General features: G+C 36.7%; 2 non-coding genes across 2 annotated transcripts; both read right to left on the bottom strand.

Moving 5' to 3' along the window:
- Positions 1-4,219: 4,219 nt before the first annotated feature.
- On the bottom strand, positions 4,220-4,326 carry LOC133820475 (small nucleolar RNA R71). The gene has a single exon (XR_009886883.1). It is a non-coding gene; the product is annotated as a small nucleolar RNA R71 (small nucleolar RNA).
- Positions 4,327-15,740: 11,414 nt separating this feature from the next.
- Positions 15,741-15,847, bottom strand: LOC133820627 (small nucleolar RNA R71). Its single transcript, XR_009887032.1, has one exon. It is a non-coding gene; the product is annotated as a small nucleolar RNA R71 (small nucleolar RNA).
- Positions 15,848-16,155: the final 308 nt, after the last annotated feature.

Genomic DNA, 16,155 nt, shown 5'->3' with positions numbered 1-16,155 from the left:
TCGGAAAGAATCTGAAGTCAGAAGTACGAGAAGCACTGGTGGGCTTTCTTCGGGGAAATCAGGATGTTTTTGCCTGGTCTCACTCCGACATGACTGGCATTGACCCAAATATCATTTGTCATGCCTTGAATGTCGAGCCAAACGTCGCTCCAATTCAACAAAAATGGAGAACATTTGACTAGATCAGGTCGGAAGCCTTAAAGGCGAAGGTAGACAAGCTACTCGTAAATGGATTCATTCGGGATGCCCAATACCCCAAGTGGGTATCCAATCCGGTCTTCGTGCCCATGAAAAATGGCACCTGGAAGACCTACATAGACTTCTCTGACCTCAACAAGGCTTTCCCTAAAGACTGTTTCCCGCTGCCGAAAATAGATCAGATGGTCGACGCCACCTCTGGGTACAGACTCTTGTCCTTTATGGATGCGTACTCGAGCTATAACCATATTTCCATGCATGTCGCAGATTAAGAACACACCAACTTCTGAACTGATAAAGGAGTTTACTGCTATAAAGTGATGCCCTTTGGGCTGAAGAATGCTGGTACCACCTACCAAAGGCTCGTGAACCGTATGTTCAAGGAACAATCGGGACAAAACATGGAGGTTTATGTAGACGACATGCTGGTCGAGTCTAGAACAGCCCCCAAAAACGTAAAGGACCTAGCAGAAGTATTTTCAGGACTTTGCAGGTTTGGGATGAAACTAAATCCCCAGAAGTGCACTCTTGGAATTGCCTCCGGGAGCAGGCCTCATTTTGGTATCCCCTGAGGGGCATAGAGTTCATAGTGCTCTGATATTTGGGTTTGACACCTCAAATAACGAAGTAGAGTATGAGGCGCTCATTGCTGGGCTTCGAGTAGTACTTGAGCTCAAGGCCGAGAGCCTCGAGATTTTCAGTGACTCGTAGCTTGTAGTTTATCAGGTACTCAGGGAGTACCAGGCCTGAGGGACAAGAATGGTTGCTTACTTGGTGAAGACCCAAGAAATGCTACACAACTTCAAAAAATTCACCATTCGACAAGTGCCACGATAACAGAACTCTAACGCTGATGCCCTGGCCAAGCTTGCAACCACCAAGTATACTGAACTAATCAATGTAGTCCCCATTGACCACTTAGCTGCTTTGAGCATCTCAACTCTTGAGGAAGTGGAAGCAGTCTAACCCCATAACGGTTGGATGGAGCCTATAGTGAAATATCTTGTCTCCGGGGAGTTACCGCAGGATAAGAAAGCAGCTTGGATGCTGCTTTACCAGGTGCCACAGTATGTTGTCATGGATAGAAAATTGTACACGCGAGGATATTCGTTGCCCTTGCTCTAATTTGTGTCCAGGAAAGAAGCCAATCTAATACTCCGAGAAGTGCATGAGGGCTTTTGCGGGGACCACGCAGAGGGGCAGAGCTTGGCCATGAAGATCTTCAGACAATGATACTTTTGGCCCACCATGAACGAAGATGCGATGGACTATGTTAAGAAGTGTGACAAGTGCCAACACTTTGCCAATATACCTCGAGCTCCTCCAAATGAGCTCGCACAGATGATCAATCCTTGGCCCTTTGTTGTCTGGGGGATTGACCATATCGGGTCATTGCCCACGGGAAAAAGAGGAGAGAAGTATGCAATAGTGGCGATCGACTACTTCGCGAAGTGGGTCGAGGTCGAGCCACTCACTATAATCACTTCTAAGAAGGCACTGGACTTCATCATCAAGAATATCGTTTGCCGCTATGGGCTCCTGATTAGTGCTCAAAAATATCATTTTATTGGTCTTAAAAGTGTAAAATTAATTAAGTTTTAATTAATATTTTCATGGATTTATTGTCATATATTTTATATTTGAAAATATTAATTTTAATTTAATTTGTGTTTAATTTTCAGGAAATAAAATATATTTTTGACACAAAGAAAAAGAAATGAGAAAGAAAGAATTAAAATTGAAGAAATAATGAAGAAAATGGTATTTTTGAAGGAGAAATAGGCCCAAAATCAAGCCCAAAAGGGAGCCCAAACTCAGCCGTCAAGCCGCCAGCCGCCAATCTGCCCCACGTTCTGACATTCTGACGCCGCACCTGACGCACGCGCCTGCACCTGACGCGACAACCTGCCTCGCTGACACCTGTCCCCCTGCGGCAGCCCATGTTCCCCACGGCCCGACCACGACTGACGCCTCCAGCCCAACATCCAACCCGAGCATGCCACGCGTCCCTCTCGTCAGTCTCTGCTCCCCATGAACCCGACCAGCCGCCTGTCACGGTCAGACCTTGTCTCCCACGGCTCAACCCCATTTTTACCCACTTTGCACCTATTTTTCAACCATTTCTCCACTATTTTATACACGGTTTTACACGATTTTGAGTCCTATTTACACTATAAATAGAGTACCAAATGGTGTAAAATCTCATCAGATTGTGTAAGGAGAGTGTAGAGAGTATTGGAGAGAAAAACACTTACTTTTCCTATTTTTCTTTTACATTTTCTTGAGTGAAAACAATGCCTATTTTAGGCTAAATTTTCTTGTGGAAAGGCTAGAGTGGAGTTCATGTGTTACATTATATTTTTAATATATTGATTCTTTATTTTGTTCTTCATTTCTATATATTTGTTACAATTAAATTTATTTTCTTCTAATTTTTGTTCTAAATTTATTATTATCTTTTACATAAGTCTAGTCATGCTCTTCTTATGTAATTTAGGTTTTTAATTTAATTTAGAATATTTGTTATATTATACGCTTTTTACTGCATTCTGCCATTGGTATTTTGTCGCTCTAAAGTATATAATATGATAGGTTTTTAAAATTAGAAGTTAGTATAATTTAATTAAAGAATATATTTTAAGGTGAGCTTATTATATATATTTTCCAACTATAATTAATGGTGTAGAATTATAGTTGAGTATAATGAATCAATTTTATTAAAATATATATATGTTTGCATGAATGAAACTAATGCCTTCCATACTTTCTTTCTGATTCTAATCCCTCGATTTTATTCATTTAATGTTTATATTCTTTTTCAAATTCACATTTTTCCAAAGTTTATTATTTTTAATTTACTAATCTTTCTTTTAATTTTGTATTTTACCTCTCTGTGGATACGACATAGCCCGATTACTACTGCGATCGCTTAGGAGTTTATTGGGCAATATCAATTTTTGGCGCCGTTGCCGGGGAGGTAATTCTACAATTAAAGGTTTGCATAGTAAATTAATTTTTTTCTTTCTATTAAAAAAAAAAAAGAAGTAGTATAATTTTAATTTCTCTTTTATTTTTCCTTATTAATTTTTATTTTTATTTTATTTTTTTAATTACTCATTTTTTTAATCTTATTTTTAGGTTTAGAATTTTATTTTCTAGATTTAGTTTTTTTTTTCTCCGAAAAAAAAGAGCATAAAATTTTAAATCATAAAATTTTAAAAAAAATAAAATCAAACAAAGTATTGAGAACATTTGTGTAATTTTGAAAATTAGTAAAAACCAAACTTGTTCTGTCTTAGAAAAATTGGTTCTTAAATAAGGTCTGTGTTAGCGTTACCCTCCAATCTTTTCTAAGAACCTCGGGGAGTTCTAGAAAAGCTCTTGGGCCTAAAGTGGTACCTTGGCAGCCTTTCCAATTGGCCTGGGAACATTTTGGTGTATACTTATTACATTATTACACATTTGCGCTTATAATACTTACAAAATAAAAAATAAAAAAATATTTATGCCACGAAACAGAGACGCACTAGGGAGATTTGTGAGACAACAAGTAGAAACTTTAGAAAACTCTCCTAGTTCATCGTTTTCTTCCATTCGTTCAAACACTCCTGATTCACCGAGACTTCCTGAACCACCCACGATGGCTCATCAAGATGAAGTCCAACCAAGAACGCTACAGGAATATTTACATCCTACGCGTACAGCCACACCTTCATGCATAATGTATCCCAACAATATGCCAAATTTCGATTTCAAACCCGGCATGATTAACCTCTTACCAACCTTCCATGGGTTGGAAAATGAGAGTTCGTACGTGCATATTCGGGAATTCGAAGAGGTGGTGGCTACATTCAACAACCGAGCTGATGTCACCAACATTGTGAGATTGAAATTCTTTCCTTTCTCGCTTAAAGACAAAGCAAAAAGCTGGTTGTATTTCTTAAGGCCTAGATCTATCGGAACATGGGACGAAATGACAAAAGCATTCTTTGCCAAATATTTCCCGCCCCATAAGACTAGCAGCCTTAAGAGACAAATCTCTACCTTCATCCAGAAAGACCATGAAACTTTCCATCAGGTTTGGGAGAGGTTTAGAGATTTGATAAATCAATGCCCACATCATGGATACGAAAGCTGGCGTTTGATCAGCTATTTCTATGACGGTCTCACAACCGGACAAAGACAATTCGTACAAATGATGTGCAATGGTGAATTCCTTCAAAAAGATCCCAATGAAGCTTTCGAGTACCTCGACGATCTTGCTGAAAAATCCTACACATGGAATGGACCGAGTCCTATGGACAAGCCACGATCAACTGGAATCTACCAATTAAGGGAAGATGACAACGTCAAAAGCCAAATTGAATCATTGAGACAACAATTCGAGGCTTTCAAATCTCAAGAAGGTAGAGGAATCCACATGGCTGCAAAGGTAGAGACACGAGATCCATGCTTCATCTGTGGAGGAACGGAGCATCAACCGCAAGAGTGCCCAACTCTTAGTGAGTTAAGAGGAGGGAAAGAGGAACAATGCAATGCTTTAGGGGATTACAAGAAGCCTTATAACCCGTTCTCAAACACTTACAATCCCGGTTGGCGCAACCATCCAAATTTCAGCTGGAAGGATTCGAACCAAGCATCTGGAAGCCAATGGAGGCCTGAGCAGCAACAACCACCAAAATCATACAACGCTCCTCAAAATATCATGCAGTCAAGTAATTCTCTTGAGAGTACTTTGCAAATGCTTGCGCAAACTCAGATAGCCTCAACTCAAGAGCTCAAAGCTTGTTTCACACAAATGGTAGAGGAAATGAAAGACATGAAAGTCCAAATGACAAAGCTAAACACTACTTTGGCGATTCATGAGCATGGGAAACTTCCCGCTCAACCTCTAATCCATCAAAAAGGGCAACACATGGCACAAACCTCCTCCTCTGCAGATACAAATTTCAAAGAGGTTAATGCCATCACTACTCGAAGTGGTCAAAGTACGGTTTCACCGTTAATTAAGACAACGAGTACGTCAATGCCCGCTCCAGATGATGATGTTCCAATAAGCACTCCAGTAAAGGCACCCTTTCCTCAAGCTTTGAAATCCACTGGAAAGGTACTGGAAAATCATGGTGAAATCCTAGACCTTTTAACACAAGTGAAGATCAACTTGCCATTGTTGCATGTGATCAAACAAGTGCCGGCTTATGCCAAGGTTATCAAGGATTTGTGCACCGTTAAAAGAAAGCACCATGTCAAGAAAACTGCATTCTTGGCAGAACAAGCTAGCGCGGTAATTGACTGCAAAACACCGCCGAAGTACAAAGATCCTGGTTGTCCCACCATCTCATGTCAAATTGGGGAACAGGAATTTGGTCAAGCCCTTCTAGACTTAGGAGCAAGTGTAAATCTCATGCCATATTCAATATACTTGCAATTAGGTCTAGGAGAACTCAAGCCCACATCTGTGGTGCTACCACTGGCTGATCGATCAGTTAAGAAACCTCGGGGAATAGTAGAAGACGTTCTGATTCAAATTGAAAAATTCTATTACCTTGTTGATTTTCTCATCTTGGACACTCAATCTGAAGTAAGTATAGAGTCCAAAATTCCCATCATTCTCGGTAGACCTTTCCTCGCAACAGAAAATGCACTCATTAACTGTAGGAATGGTCTCATGAAAATCTCTTTCGGGAACATGACTCTAGAAGTGAATGTTTTCCACATCGGCAAACAACCACCTGACAACGATGAGTGTTTCCAATCCTATCTGATCGATACACTTATTTCGGAAGAGGTCGAATCAAAATACACTTCTAGTCATTTTAATCACCTCTTCCAAATTTCAAAAAGTTCTGAGCCTGATGAGTCTGCAATCAACCCTGAAATCGTCAAACACTCACAGGGTAAAAGAACCATGTTTTGGAATCCAATCTTTGAGGAACTCCCTCAAGATCGAGAAACACCAAAACCATCTATTGAACTTCAACCAAAGTTGGCCCAACTTCCTGACGGTCTTAAGCATGTTTTCCTGGGAGCTGACAACACTTTTCCTGTCATAATATCCTCCAAGATCACTGCCACACAAGAGTGCCAACTCATCAATGTGTTGCAAGAACAAAGAGATGCATTAGGATGGACGATAGTTGACATCAAAGGTATTAGCCCATTAATTTGCTCCCATCACATTCAATTGGAAGACGAGGCTATACCACGTCGTGACCCTCAAAGAAGATTGAACCCAACGATGAAGGAAGTAGTAAAGACTGAAGTCTTGAAACTTCTTGATTCTGGCATAATCTATCCTGTTGCTGATAGTAAATGGGTCAGCCCAACTCAGGTTGTTCCCAAGAAATCTGGGGTGACAGTGGTACCAAATGAAAAAGGGGAACTTTTTCCTACCAAGGTCACAACTGGGTGGCACATGTGCATTGATTATAGAAAATTAAATACAGCCACCCGCAAAGACCATTTTCCACTTCCATTCATCGATCAAATATTGGAACGTGTGGCAGGTCATCCTTTCTATAGCTTTCTCGATGGTTATTCAGGGTATTACCAAATCGAGATTGCCTTAAAAGATCAGGATAAGACCACATTTACTTGTCCTTTTGGTACTTTTGCCTTCCGGCGTATGCCATTTGGCCTGTGCAATGCTCCAGCCACTTTCCAGCGATGCATGATGAGCATATTTAGTGATATGATCGAGAAATGTATGGAAGTATTCATGGATGATTTGACAGTATTTGGATATTCCTTTGAATCAAGCCTTCTCAATTTGGAGTCTGTGCTTAAACGTTGCAAAGAGAAAGGCTTAGTACTCAACTGGGAAAAGTGTCATTTCATGGTGCCATCAGGCATAGTCTTGGGGCATGTCGTGTCGGAATGAGGAATTGAGGTTGATCAATCAAAGATTGAACTCATATCAAAGCTGCCCACCCCCAAGACTGTTAAAGACATTCGGTCTTTTCTTGGGCATGCAGGATTCTATAGGAGGTTCATACAAAACTTTTCGACAATTGCTCGCCCTTTGTCAAACCTCCTAGCAAAAGATGTTGTGTTCAGTTGGACACCTGAGTGTGAGGAATCTTTCCGAACTCTCGTTGCAAAACTCACTTCCACCCCTATCATTCAGCCACCAGATTGGAACTTACCGTTCGAAATCATGTGTGATGCTAGCAATTATGCTATAGGGGCAGTCTTAGGTCAAAGAAGGGAAGGGAAGCCCTTCGTTGTCTACTACGCAAGTACTACTATGCAAGTAGAACTCTTAACAGTGCTCAAATGAACTATTCTACCACTGAAAAAGAGTTACTTGCTGTAGTATTCGCACTTGACAAGTTTCGTTCCTACTTGATTGGTTCACCTATCACAGTCTTCACCGACCATTCCGCCTTAAAATACCTCCTTTCCAAAAAGGATGCTAAGGCGCGTTTAATTAGGTGGATCCTTCTATTACAGGAATTTGATCTGACCATAAAAGACAAAAAAGGAGTTGAAAACGTGGTAGCGGACCACTTATCTCGTCTTGAATTTTCTGATTCCGCTGATGGCCCAGCCATTTGAGATGACTTCCCTGATGAACATCTCTTCGCAGTCACTAAGTTGCCATGGTACGCTCATATCGTCAATTACTTAGTGACTGGCGAACTTCCAACTGCATGGAGTGCACAAGATAAACGTAAATTTTTGGTCGAGGTTCGTAACTTCTATTGGGATGACCCATATCTTTTCAAGTATTGCCCCGATAAAATTATGAGACGTTGCATTCCAGATGATGAAATTTTTAGTGTCCTAAACTTTTGTCATAATGAAGCTTGTGGTGGTCATTTTTCTATGAAAAAGACTGCCGCAAAAATCTTACAATGTGGTCTTTATTGACCCACTTTGTTCAAAGACACTAACAATTTCTGTTGATCATGTGAAAGGTGTCAAAAATTAGGTGCCCTGTCCCGGCGACATATGATGCCATTGAACCCAATTCTTGTAATAGAAATATTCGATTGTTGGGGGATAGACTTTATGGGACCATTTCCACCTTCTTCTGGCTACCTTTACATTCTTCTCGCCATAGACTATGTCTCAAAATGGGTGGAAGTTGTGCCTTGTCGAAATAATGATAACACAACTATTGTGAAATTCTTAAAGGAAAATGTGTTATCTAGGTTTGGCACACCTCGCGCTATCATAAATGATCAAGACACCCATTTTTGCAACTATTCCTTTGAGACCTTAATGCAAAAATATGGTGTAATTCATAAGGTTGCATTGCCTTATCACCCACAGACAAATGGCCAAGCTGAGTTAGCCAATCGAGAAATTAAGCAAATTTTAGAAAAGACGGTTAATCCTGACCGCAAAGATTGGTCCTCAAGACTTCTCGATGCTCTCTGGGCGTACCGCACTGCTTACAAAACTCAGCTCGGTATGTCTCCTTATAGGCTAGTCTATGGTAAAGCCTGCCACCTTCCTGTTGAGCTGGAACACAAAGCTTATTGGGCAGTTAAAAGCCTAAATTTTGATCTCAAGGCGGCAGGACTCAATCGTAAGCTTCAGTTGTCAGAAATTGAAGAGTTAAGGAACGATGCTTATGACAACTCTAGGATCTACAAGGCTAAAATGAAAGCGGTTCATGACAAGCAGATCCTAAGAAAAGAATTTGAGCCAAACCAACGAGTGCATCTTTATGACTCTCGTTTGCATATCCACCCTGGCAAGCTGAGATCAAGGTGGACTGGCCCATATGTTGTGAAAACCGTCTTTCCCAACGGTGTTGTTGAGGTCATAGACCCAACTGATGGGAGAGAATTCAAAGTAAATGGCCAGCGACTGAAACACTACATAGAGAGGGTGACCCAGCCTGAAGAAGTCACTCTCGTGGAACCGGTTTACCAAGTCTGAGTAGTGTTCCAAATTGTTTGTACATAGGTTTGTTTTCTGTTTATTTCCCTTTTGTCATTTTATTTTATTTGTTATCATTTTGTGTTTTCAGTTTTTCATGTTTTAGAGAATCAATATTCGCTCTACCACTCGACGCTCGCTATCCAGGTGTTCTCTTTCCCTGCTCTTTTACATTTATTATCTTTTGAGACATTGAGGACACTATCAGATTTTGGTTGGGGGTGGTGAGCATATTCATGCACGTTCATGTTGATTTTTGTCATATTAATATTTTCACGGTCACATTTTTTTTAAAAATTACTTATTTATTTTTGCAAAATGTTACTTTTGAGTCAATTTTTGTTATCTGTATTACTAAGAGTTTTCTAGAGTTACCTAATGCACATGCCAATTGTTGTGGTAAGATGGTTGTTAGCACATATTTGCCTAGAAATTTGCCATGTTTAAGTAATTCATTCTTTTGTGTGAGAAGTGAGACTTGAGAAAACAACTTTTAAATTTTTATTGATTCTTAGAAATGGTTATAATTATTTGGACAAGGTATTGTGGTATGAATGGATGATGTTTTAGGGATAATATTTTCTATAGAAAAATCTTATTAGAGAGCCTTTTATTATGTTGTTTATGAAAAAGAAAATTAAAAAAAAAAAGAAGGAAAAAAAAATATAGAAAAAAAAAGAAAGACACAAGAGCAATATTTCTATCATTTTCAATTATGTTGTCTCTTGTGTCCAAAAAAAAAATGTGTGTTTATTAATTTCATGTTTTATTTTATGGCTCTTAGAATAAATGTAAAGATTGTCTATTTAACTTAAAATCCCGAAAAACTGATTTTGTGGTACTCTTTATGGTGGTTGTCCAAATAGTTTATTTCCTATCTTTGTTTCAATAATTATTTAAGAGTTTGTCCTAAATATATACCCATTTGATGAGTGCTTACTTCTTTTCCAACTCCATGAATGAAACCCTTAAAACTTTAAATACTTTCAATTACATGGGAGGTTAATGGAGTTGAGACTTTTACTTGGCATAATTTCAAAGGCTTTTATGTGCTATGGTTTGCGGTAAGAAGGTTTAAGTTTGGTGCACACACTCACAACTCTAGATTTATTCGAAGTAATTTTGATAACTCTTGTTGACTTGTTACTAACATTTTGTGTTAATACTTAAGTTCTTTTTATAATTTTTGACCGGAAATATATCATGTTGACATTTCTTATTTCGCTTGAATTGCTAGAGACTAGCAATAAGCTGGTTGGGGGTTGTGATTAGTGCTCAAAAATATCATTTTATTGGTCTTAAAAGTGTAAAATTAATTAAGTTTTAATTAATATTTTCATGGATTTATTGTCATATATTTTATATTTGAATTAATTTTAATTTAATATGTGTTTAATTTTCAGGAAATAAAATATATTTTTGACACAAAGAAAAAGAAATGAGAAAGAAAGAATTAAAATTGAAGAAATAATGAAGAAAATGGTATTTTTGAAGGAGAAATAGGCCCAAAATCAAGCCCAAAAGGGAGCCCAAACTCAGCCGTCAAGCCGCCAGCTGCCAATCTGCCCCACGTTCTGACATTCTGACGCCGCACCTGACGCACGCGCCTGCACCTGACGCGACAACCTGCCTCGCTGACACCTGTCCCCCTGCGGCAGCCCATGTTCCCCACGGCCCGACCACGACTGACGCCTCCAGCCCAACATCCAACCCGAGCATGCCACGCGTCCCTCTCGTCAGTCTCTGCTCCCCATGAACCCGACCAGCCGCCTGTCACGGTCAGACCTTGTCTCCCACGGCTCAACCCCATTTTTACCCACTTTGCACCTATTTTTCAACCATTTCTCCACTATTTTATACACGGTTTTACACGATTTTGAGTCCTATTTACACTATAAATAGAGTACCAAATGGTGTAAAATCTCATCAGATTGTGTAAGGAGAGTGTAGAGAGTATTGGAGAGAAAAACACTTACTTTTCCTATTTTTATTTTACATTTTCTTGAGTGAAAACAATGCCTATATTAGGCTAAATTTTCTTGTGGAAAGGCTAGAGTGGAGTTCATGTGTTACATTATATTTTTAATATATTGATTCTTTATTTTGTTCTTCATTTCTATATATTTGTTACAATTAAATTTATTTTCTTCTAATTTTTGTTCTAAATTTATTATTATCTTTTACATAAGTCTAGTCATGCTCTTCTTATGTAATTTAGGTTTTTAATTTAATTTAGAATATTTGTTATATTATATGCTTTTTACTGCATTCTGCCATTGGTATTTTGTCGCTCTAAAGTATATAATATGATAGGTTTTTAAAATTAGAAGTTAGTATAATTTAATTAAAGAACATATTTTAAGGTGAGCTTATTATATATATTTTCCAACTATAATTAATGGTGTAGAATTATAGTTGAGTATAATGAATCAATTTTATTAAAATATATATATGTTTGCATGAATGAAACTAATGCCTTCCATACTTTCTTTCTGATTCTAATCCCTCGATTTTATTCATTTAATGTTTATATTCTTTTTCAAATTCACATTTTTCCAAAGTTTATTATTTTTAATTTACTAATCTTTCTTTTAATTTTGTATTTTACCTCTCTGTGGATACGACATAGCCCGATTACTACTGCGATCGCTTAGGATTTTATTGGGCGATATCAGCTCCCGAGGAAAATAGTCTGCGATAACAGGTTGCAGTTTGACAGTGAGGTGTTCACAGACTTCTGTCAGCGGCACGGGGTTGTGAAGATCTTTTCTTCTATGGCCCACCAGCAGGCAAACTGTTAGGTGGAAGAAGTCAACAAGACGCTCAAAGCCACCTTGAAGAAAAGGCTTGAACAAGCGAAAGACGCTTGGCCTGAGGAGTTGCCCAGGGAATTGTGGAGATACCACACCACTGCCAGGACCTCCACTGGCCACTTGCCATTCTTTATGGCCTATGGGTATGAGGCCATGCTCCCAGTTGAGGCAGCAATCTCCATGCACAGACGGGATACGTATGATCCAACCACAAACCACACTTTACTCCGAGAATCCCTGGACCTTGTGATAACTCTACAAAATAGAGTTATTTTACTACATTTTTTATGTTAATTGTTGCTTAGTCTTTGAGTTTTTAAGTAATAATTAATTTATTAGTCTTATTGTAGTTTTCTAGATTTTTATATGTTTTTATAGATATTTTATTGTTTTATGTTGTAATTTAATTATTTAAAATTAGTATTGTAAGTTTGAATATGATTTTATTGAAATTAAATGTTCTGTAAATTAAATTTTAATTAATATTTTCATGGAAGTTACATGGTATATTTTATTAATGAAAATATTTAATTTTAATTCAGTTTATGATTATTTTGTAGAAAACAAGGTTGCATTTTGTTTATTTGGAAAGAAGAGGAAATACAAGAGAAACAAGAAAAATGAAGAGAAAAGTGGCATTTTCAAGGAAAAGAAAGGAATAAAATGGTATTATTGAAATACCAAAGGAGCTCCATGGCCCAATCTACTCAGCCAACTCTCCAGCAGGCCCATGGTCAGCCAGACCCACGGTTTCCTTCAAAGCATCCCATCAGCACCCCACTCCAAGCTTGCTTCAACGCCAGCTGCTCCCCACGGTTTCCCTCCAGCCTTCATTCTAAGCAATCCGCCTGACACCTTCACAGCCTCTTCACCTGCCATCCCACCACTCGGCCAAGCCCACAAGCCCAACGCAGGCTTGATTGGGATAAAATTGTATCCCTTTGGAACCGTACATGCATCTTTTGATGCATACGGTTCAACACAAATTGCGAAAAAAAAGAATCAATGTGTAGATTATAGTTTTTTTTTTTTCATCGCAGGCCCTGTCGAACTTGTAATAAAAGAGCAATCAATCGAACGGGTAAAGCCAAGGTAAGGGCCTGTTCATAATCCCTATTCAAATTGCTTGCTTGACTGATGTTGGTGGCTTTCTCCTGTTGTTCCAGTCACTGTGGCTCTTGCTTGAGCCAAGAAGTACAGAAGGCACAGAGGTAAGAAGTTTTTAGATTATAGATACGAAGGTACAATTTTCCTTCTTGAGCCCATAAAGTGTACCCTTTGTCCCCTATGTCCAAAATGCCAATTTTTTACCCATTTTTCTACACATTTTCACCACAACATCATCATTACACTCTATAATTTACCTCTACATACCACATTTATTTTATTTAATTAATCTAATCAATTTAATTAATTTAAATTGATTATTTCAATAATATCATTTTGGCTATAAATATGGAATTTGAAGACCATTTGGGTGCTTAATTTTTTGTTACCATTTTCTCTCTACCATTCTCTCTTCTATTTTGGGGCTTTTCAAGAGCATTTTCAAGTATGTATTTTGTTTATTTTGTAATTTCTATTCTAGTCATGTGCTTCTAATCTTTTTCATAAGATTATTAAGATCATGATGAAGCAACTTGTAACTAGATAATATTTATGTTGTATGTTGATGTCCCTTGTAATGCAACAAAGTTTATGGATTTTTCTTCTTCATATATGTCTTTCATTTTTAATATCTCATATTTTGGATTGTTAGATAATATGCACTTTGTTCTTCATTTTGCAAAAGCATAATATTCTTTGTGTAAGATGTGTCATTAAATTGTACACATCCATGCTTAGAACAAAAATATTATGTTTTGCCTTATAAATAATGTTATTTGATTTTTTGTTGTTTCATTAGATTGATTCACATTAAATACTTTGAAATTATAATTTTTGAAAAGTGAAGAAAAATCCTATCTTTTTATAAGTAATTTGTGCTTAAAATTATAAATCTATTTGGAAAATGATAGTTTGATTTATTTTAACTATCACTAAAACTTGGGAATCAATATACTAATAAATATTATTAAACTTACATTTTGTGGATTCTAGTATCTTAATAATCTTTCATTTTACCACTTATTTTCAAATCATTATTGGTTTATTTTTATTCTCTTAAATAGCTTTATTTTCAATCTTTTATTTTATGTTCATAACGTTAAAACTCATCAATCTTTGGAGCTAGGTTAGAATTTATTAATTTTGGTTTAAAATAATTTTCTTTTTTAATTTAGACAACTCCTTTGGGTTTTATCTCGTGCTTACACAAACACTATATTCCATATACGATTCGTGCGCTTGCGAGTATAAATTTTTAAAACATACCCGTTTTGGGTCCATCAAGTTTTTGGCGCCGTTACTGGGGAGTTGCAAGAAAAAAGAAACGAAATTTATCTCAAGATTAGTAAATTCTTCTACTAGTTATTTTAATTTTTGCACTTAAAAAAAAAGAAAAAAAAACTATATATACAAAAATATAAAAAATATATATCTATAAAAACTAAAAAAAAAAGATAAAAAGAAAATTTGGGACGATTCTACCACCCTTAAAAAAAAACTTACTTATATATTTATATTTATTATTTTTTTTTAGTTGACGACACTTGTGCCTCCTATCTATCTTTTTAATTTTTATAGTCGATGGCACTTGTGCCTCCTAATTTTGTTATAATTTTGTTATAGCTTTTTTCCTTGTATTTCTTTGTTAGTTGACGGCACTTGTGCCTCCTAACCTTAATTGTAACTTTCTTCATTTATCTTATTGTTATATTTTTTTGCAATTTACTAGTTGATGGCGATTTTGCCTCCTAGCTAGTTGATGACAATTTTGCCTCCTAGTCTTTTATCTTATGTTTTAGTTGATGGCACTTGTGCCTCCTAATTTTTACCTTAATTTTGTTATGGTTGATGACATGCTATGCCTCCCTACTCTTGCCTAATTTTTATAGTCTTATTTCATTTTACCTTATTTTTCTTTGTCTTTTATCATATTTTAGTGTAATTGTGAAAAATACTTGAAAAAAAAAAGTGAAACCTAAATCTTGTCTTGTCACCATAAGCAATTTTTGCTTAAAGGAAATTTGAACAAAATTCCCAATCCGCCTCTACTAATTAACCTCGAGGAGTTGTTAGTAGTGTGCGAGTAAGTGGAATTAAATAGGCCTGGGGACAAGTAAACCATAAGAATTATATTGTTGTGAAATCTCTAAAAATTATAAGTATGCTTTGTGGTTGCGGTTTTAACTGATCTTCCACATCATGAAATTGTTTGTTTGAGATTATCTTTGTTGTTTTGTTTGTTAAAATTGTATGCATCATTGGGAACGTAACTCTAAAAATCGATTAGTAAAAAGACGTTTATCTTTGTTTGAAATTGAAAGTGTTAGTAAAAATTTGAGCATCATGGAACCAATTGCTAATCATGTTGATGAAAATGTTGTGCTTGAATATTTTGCACCTATTTCATCTAATGCTCCTTCATGTATCGTTCTTCCTACCACTTCTGCTACTCATTTTGAGCTTAAACCAGCAATCATTCAATTATTGCCATCTTTTTATGGGTTAGATAGAGAGGATCCTTACATGCATGTCAAAGATTTCTTAGAAATTTGCTCAACATTTAAATTTCAAAAATTTTCTGATGAGTCGGTCAAACTAAGATTGTTTCCTTTTTCATTAAAAGACAAATAAAAATATTGGTTAAATTCCCTTCCCACGGGGTCTATAACTACATGGGATCAACTTTATAATAAATTCTTGCTGAAATTTTTTCCTATGTCTAAAACTGATAGTCTAAGGAGAGAAATCTCTGAGTTTTTTCAAAAAGATAATGAAGAGTTTTATGAATGTTGGGAAAGATTTAAAGATTTATTATTAAAATGTCCTTATCATGGTTTTGAAAAATGGAGACTTGTAAAATATTTTTATGATGGTTTGACTCCCTCTAATCGTCAAATGATTCAATCTATGCATGCTGGAAATTTTTAAAAATTTCAAGGACAAGAGGCGTGGGATGCCCTTGAAGATTTATCTGTCAATTCACAACAATGGAATTATTTTGATCCTAGGTCTTGGTCAACTAATTCACCAAAAAGAGGAGGAAGGTATGAAGTAAAAGAAGAATTAGACTTAAGAACATCCTTAGACAAATTAGCAAGAAAAGTAGAAGCTTTAGCCATAAACCAAACTATAAACTCTCCAATAC

Source organism: Humulus lupulus, chromosome 2 (assembly GCF_963169125.1).
Source record: "Humulus lupulus chromosome 2, drHumLupu1.1, whole genome shotgun sequence".
NCBI lineage: Eukaryota > Viridiplantae > Streptophyta > Magnoliopsida > Rosales > Cannabaceae > Humulus > Humulus lupulus.
This window is presented reverse-complemented; position numbering and strand designations above follow the sequence as displayed.